General features: G+C 35.5%; 1 non-coding gene across 1 annotated transcript; it reads left to right on the top strand.

The window, feature by feature from the left end:
- The first annotated feature begins 1786 nt into the window (after nucleotides 1–1786).
- On the top strand, nucleotides 1787–1893 carry LOC121231358 (small nucleolar RNA R71). Its single transcript, XR_005929418.1, has one exon. It is a non-coding gene; the product is annotated as a small nucleolar RNA R71 (small nucleolar RNA).
- The last annotated feature ends 5076 nt before the right edge of the window (nucleotides 1894–6969 follow it).

Raw genomic sequence — 6969 nt, 5'->3', positions numbered from 1 at the left:
TGCTGCATCTAATAGTGCTTTGTCTCCAACCTTAAGTTGATTTGGTGAAATATTGAGCTCGTCATGGCGTGGTTTTGGTTTACCGTGTGATCTCAGTTTCTGTGTCCGCCATTCATCTAGTTCCTCGACCTGTAGCCTTCGTTCTTCATAAATAGGTCCTTTTTTATTACTCGAACATGGCTCAGGTGTGTTCTTTGAACGCATTTTCTGCAAAGAAGATTTCACCACATGATCAGTATTAGTAGTACGATTTATACAATCATCCTCGATATTTGATGTGTTACTTGAATTACGAGCTTGATGAGTGATTGTTTCCTCACCCACATGAAGTGTGAGTTCACCTATACCAACATCAATTATAGTTCTAGTAGTTGGTAAAAAGGGCCTTCCTAAAATTAAAGGCACGTCACTATCCTTTTCTATGTCTAGAACAACAAAATCAACTGGGAATATGAATTTGTCAATTTTAACGAGTACATCTTCAATAATAACCCTAGAAAATCTGATTGTTTTGTCTGCTAACTGTATGTTCATCCTCGTTTGTTTGGGTTTCCTAAGACCTAGTTGTTTAAACATTTTGTAAGGCATGACATTGATGCTAGCCCCTAAATTAGCAAAAGCATTACTAACATCTAAGCTACCAATTAAACAAGCTATCGTAAAACTCCCTAGATCTTTTAATTTTTTGGCCAGCTTATTCTGTAGTATGGCTAAGCAAACTGCATTTAACTCCACATGCGACGCCTCATCCAACTTTTTCTTATTTTCAAAAAGTTCCTTTAAAAATTTTACTGTGTTTGGCATCTACGAAAGAGCTTCGATAAACATGAAGTTAATATGCAATTTCTTTGATAGTTTAAGGAATTTATCGAATTGTTCATCTGTGCGGTCTTTCCTTGTCGCATTAGGGTATGGCACCCGTGGTTTGTACTCTTTACTTACCGGTTGTTGCTCACTATAGACTACCTCACGTTTACCTTTACTTACCACCATTCCTTGCCTTGGTTCTGGTTTAGGTTCAACTATCCCTTCCTCGCCTTAAGTGGTAATCGGGTTGAGTTGTTCCCTTGGGTTAGATTCAGTATTACTTGGCAAGCTACCTTGTGGTCGTTTACAAATTAGTTTGGTAAGCTGTCCTATATGAGTTTCGAGCCCTTAGATCGATGCTTGTTGATTCTTAAATGCTGTTTCGATGTTCTAAAAGTGAGTTTCTGACACCGAGATAAACTTTGTTAGCATCTCCTCAAGGTTCGGCTTCTTTTCCTGTTGCTAAGGTGGTTGTTGAAAACCCGAAGGATGTTGTGGCCTTTGATTCCCTTGACCACCCCACGAGAAGATGGAATGGTTCCTCCAACTTGCATTATATGTGTTACTATATGGGTTATTTTGAGGTCTAGAGTTATTGTTACCCATATATTGGACTTGTTCCTCTTCGATGCTGGGGTTTAAGGGTTGATATTCTGTGTATGCTCCTCCTCCATTTGAATCACACCTCATCACTGGATGAACCTGAGCAGAACCACATAAATCGTTAATCTTTTTATTTAAGAGTTCTACTTGGTTAAATAGCATAGTAACCACATCGATGTTGAAAACACCGGCTGCTTTTGTCGGCTTTGTTCTCATGACTTGCCACTGATAGTTATTTAGTGACATCTCTTCCATAAATTCATAAGCCACTTCAAGTGTTTTATTATTGATAGTCCCACCAGAAGATTCGTCCATAAGTTGCCTTGTTTAGGGGTTTACACCATTGTAAAACGTTTGAACCTGCAACCATAGTGGTAACCCATGGTGAGGGCACCTTCTCAATAGATCCTTGTATCTCTCCCATGCATCATAGAGTGTTTCTAGATCCATCTACACAAAAGAAGAGATATCATTCCTCAACTTAGCCGTTTTAGCCGACGAAAAATATTTAAGTAAACAATTTTTAGTTATTTATTCCAAAGTAGTGATTGACCCTTGTGGTAACGAGTTCAACCACTGTTTAGCTTTATTCCTCAATGAAAAGGGAAACAACTGAAGGCGAATGGCATCATCAGAAATGCCATTCATTTTAAAGTGTTGCAAAACTCCAGAAAATTCGCCAAGTGATTGTTTGGATCCTCATCCTGCAAACCATCAAACTGAACAAACTGTTGTATCATTTAAATTGTGTTAGGTTTCAGTTCAAAATTATTTGCAGCAATAGTAGGTCTAACTATACTTGACTCAGTTCCTATTAAAATAGGTTTAGCATAATCATACATAGTGCGCGAAGCAGGATTCTGATTTACTTGATCAGCAGCAATCGCAGGAGGAAGCAGATTTTCCTGATTTTTAGCCATCTCCTCGGTTGTGGTGTGAATGTCGTCCGCTTGCTCTTCCTCTGTGTATCTTAGGCTTCGCCTTATTTCTTTTCGGTTTCTACGAGTTGTGCGATAGATCTCACTGTCAAAAAGTAATGGTCCAGACGGGTTTCTTCTAGTCATACACTATAAAAACCTGCCAGAAGCAAATAAACGAAAAATTAGGAAACAAATAAAAATTTAAATTGCAATAAAAGTAAAATGGCTAAAGTAATAAAAATCGAGTGTTCCTACTATCTTAATTCCCCGGCAACGGTGCCAAAAACTTGATGTGAAAAAATTGTGATAAGTTTTATAATTTATGAATGTCCATTATTCAAAACTAACTATTATCACGACAAAGGCAAGCGCACCTTATCGAACAGTAGTATAGCTTATGGCAAGAACGGGATGTCGAACCCAAAGGAACTAAAAGTACTAGTATTAACTTTCTTTTTATTATCTAGCCTAAAAATAAAGGGGTTTGTTTTATCGAAACTAATTACTAAACTAAGAATGCACAGAACGTAAATTGGGGAATAACTTTTGGGAAAACTGAATGATTTGGACACAACCCAAGGGAAAAATCCACCTAGACTTCACTTGTTATTGACTCTGAATTAGACGATTTATCCATTTGATTTGATCCATAGAAATCCCTAATTTATATTATTATCTCTCTCGAGACTAACAATGTCTAACCCTAGGTTGATTAATTGAAATCTCTTTCTAATTAAAACCCCTAGTGTTGCATTAACTCGATCTATGGATTCTTTTATTAGGTTTCACCCTAATCTGGCAAAATTATGTCACCCTATGTCTAGGCGTGCAATCAACTCTGTTTAATTATGTTAAATCTACTCTTAGACAGGGACTTTTGCTCCTCTGAATAAGCATATCAAAACTTGAATTAATATCCTGGAATATCAAAGTAATAATTAAGAACACATAATTAAGAACGAATCAAATATTTATCATATAATTCAGATAATAATAACAAGATCCGTTTTAGGTTTCATTCCCCTTAGGTATTTAGGGGGTTTAGTTCATATTTATGAAAGAAAACATCTCAAAAGAATAATGATAGCAAAACATAAAGAAAACCCAATAACTCTTGAAGGGAATTGAAGGGAGATCTTCAGTCTTGAAGGTGAATCCGGCTTTTGAGATGGATCAATCGGCTTCCTTTGAGTAATTCCTTGCTTCTTTCTCTCTGTGTGTCCTCTCATCCTCCTCTAGTGTGTTTAAATAGGCTTTAGAATGCCTAAAAGCCCTCAAGAGTGGCCTTTTCCGAATAGAACTAACTTTGGGCACGACAGGGACACGCTCGTGTGTGATTTCTCCAATCTGTGTTCAAGGCTGTTAAATAGACACGAGCGTGTGGTCTACCCATGTAAGTCGTGCTCGATTCTGCTAAATAGACACGGGCGTGTGGTCTACCCATGTGAGGAAGTCCAGGCCATGTTGATTTCCCACGGTGGCCCATTTTCTCCGTTTTTGACCCGTTTCTCGCTCTTTTTATTCTCTTATGCTCATCTAAGTATAAAACATAAAATTAAAGGATTAAGAGCATCGAATTCACCAAATCTAGGGATAAATCATCCAAAAATGTGCTACGCATGGGTAAAAATATGTATAAATTAAGGTTTATCATTAAGTTTTTATGTTTTTTCTTGTTAATTGTGTGCTTGAACTTGTAGAAATACAAGTGATTAGTTAGGAGCATATACATAGGTTGAGTGTATTCATGGTAAATTTGGCATGAGGTTAGGTGATTTTAATTTTTATATTATTAAACTTTTAAGTTCTATATATTGCACTGTAAATAGGTATTAAGTAATTGAATATACCAAATGATATAAAGAATATAAGGAAATGAGCATGCTAGTATGAATGATAAATTGTTGACTAAAGTTGTGAATATTAAGATACCCAAGGATGACCTAAGGCATTATTTGGTATACACCTAGAGCCAAAATGCTAACCCTATTATTTATCTTTAGTACTTATTTTTGAGCCAGAAAACACTTCTTGATGAACCTTTATACAAAAACCGAGCCAAAATATCAATTTGTACTTTCCCTTTTTCTTTGGTCCTAAACTGCAAGGTTATAGACGTCTGGCTATACGTATTGAAGGTTAAGTAGATAAATGATGGCATATTTTCTAAAAATAGTGAAATAAGAAGGATCAGTATGATATAGTGATTATAGGTTAGCCAATATGTGCAACAAAAGAAAATTTCAAAAAGAAAATCAAAACAAGTAGAAAAAATATTTAAGAAGTAAAAGCATTTCTGAGGGAGATGTATTGAAAAAGGAAAAAAAATGTGACAAAGTCACAAAAGTAGAAAAGCTCATTCATTAGTGCATAAAGACTCGTGAGCTAATCATAATTATTATATTATGTTGTGACTTCCTATGTGGAGAAATAAGGACGGTGAGAGAATGAGAAATAAGGTGATGAGTGGGAAAGGGTTACTAACGGGGAGAATAGGGGACAATATGATGTGTCAAACTATTTTTGTGTTTGAAACTATTTGATGCTTACCGTTTGACTGCCTCTAGAGTTACTAACGTCTAGAGTGTGAATACTACTTACAGGATATAGGGAATTGAGATGGTATCCACAAGTATACGAGTCAGGTTGTAATATAGTTTGGTTACAACAAAACACCTTGGAAAGTATTTCAAGGATCGTACCTAAGCGAGGCTTAGCACTAGGCCAATTTTAACCTAAGCACAACAAGATCTAATTAGTAGTCTATTTAGATTATATTATGAAACATAAGTAAAAGTGGTTTTTGAGGTTTTCTACTAAAGAAAATAATAAGAAAGATAAATAATATTAGGAATTCGAAAAAGTAGAATTGATCAAATCTGGTTATGGCGGATTAGCTCACTTCGATAATCTTTATTAACTATTTTTTTGTGTTCCTCATCAATCAACTAGTTGTTATCCCAGCAAGATCTTCTGATATTCTACTAAAATAGCAAGTCAGTAAGGACAATTTAGCTTCTGACCTCACAGTCTAGACTGGCTAGGTGTTAAGGCATTTACAGATGAGCCATACCAATTTCAGGTTAAGTCCCACCTTGACAACTGCCTAAGGTCATCAAGCATAGGGGTTGTTTCATATTCTTCCTTTCTCAAATAGTTGATCCATTAAGTAACCCTACAAAACAGTCAATTCATCATACCTTTACTTGCTAATCCCCCGTAAAAGGATTAGTTCCTCATGGTTTTCGTAAATAATATAAAATTGATATAAAAGATGAACATAATGAGCAAATTGAAAATATAAGATTTAGAAAAAAGCCTTATTTGTATTAAGAACAAAAACAAATCGACAGCGTCTGGTCGCTTTCACAAACCAGATCTCTCGAAATAAAATAAAGACAAAATAAAAGTAAACTAAACCATAAGGAAAAGAGAAAAACTAAACTAAACTTAAGAGAGAAATTCTAAGCTAAGGAATTGATGTCCCTAGTATGCAAAAATTGAGGCTATTTATAGATCCTAGGTGGTCGTCGTCCTTAACCCTAGGTTAGCTGACATTTTCAAGCTTTAAGTTTGATTGTGCAGACCAAAATGCCCCTTGAATCATGTTAATTCTTGTCCAGAGTCGATGTCACGACACAAAAGGACCTACGTCACAACATAGGAGTCAGTATACTCCTCTTGTGATGTCTTTAGGGGTATGTCGTGACACCCTTAAGTTGTGTCGTTACATTGAAAGCAATCTCATGATTTCTCCATTTTGCTCCCTATGTTGCGACATTGATCATTCTATGTTGCAACATAATAACCAGTATCAATTTAGTACACCTTTTAATGGTCTTTTGCACACTTATAAAGTTCATTAGCTCACCCTTAGGCCTCAAAAGACTCAATTTGCACATTTTATTGTCTTTAAGAAAACTTACAAAAACATAATTAGAATCTAACGAAAATGCTTGCTTTCAAGCTCCTAAAGTACAAAAATTAGTTTGATTAGCCACACTGAATTACAGCAGATCAAATTCCCCCACACTTAAGTCATTGTTACACAAACAAAATAAGAGATAGAAGAGAAGGCCCTTGAGCAAATATAATACAAGTATTGACTTTGGAGCACATGACTAGGATTTCATATACGCGAATAACTTTAACATGATGAATAATTGATTTACCACTTTTGACCTCAAACGTCTAAGTTCAGTGTATTACAAAGTATGCAAGCATTAAGGGCCTCACTTGTAAGAATCCATCAACAAATCATACAAGTATTTGATTATCCTAGCAGAATACAAATAGTAGTTTATGTGATTGTTTAATAAAATGTCCATTTATGCATAAGGATATTTAGGTCAGATAGGAATTTTAGACTTGTAACATTCTAAGGCTTCGGATAGGTATGGAATTCAAAAAAAGTAAACATCAAAAAGGTTACAAACACAAAAATAGTTTGGCATGTTGTATTGATCCCTATTCTTCCCCCTTAGTGACCCTTCCACTCACCGACTTATTTCTCCTTCTTTCACCATCCTTGTTTCTCCACATAGAAAATCATAGCATGACATAGTAACTACGGCTAACCTACAAGTTTTTGTGCAGTAATGAATGAATTTTTCTGATTCTTATGACTTTGTCACTTTCT

Source organism: Gossypium hirsutum, chromosome A06 (assembly GCF_007990345.1).
Source record: "Gossypium hirsutum isolate 1008001.06 chromosome A06, Gossypium_hirsutum_v2.1, whole genome shotgun sequence".
NCBI classification, from domain to species: Eukaryota; Viridiplantae; Streptophyta; class Magnoliopsida; order Malvales; family Malvaceae; genus Gossypium; species Gossypium hirsutum.
This window is presented reverse-complemented; position numbering and strand designations above follow the sequence as displayed.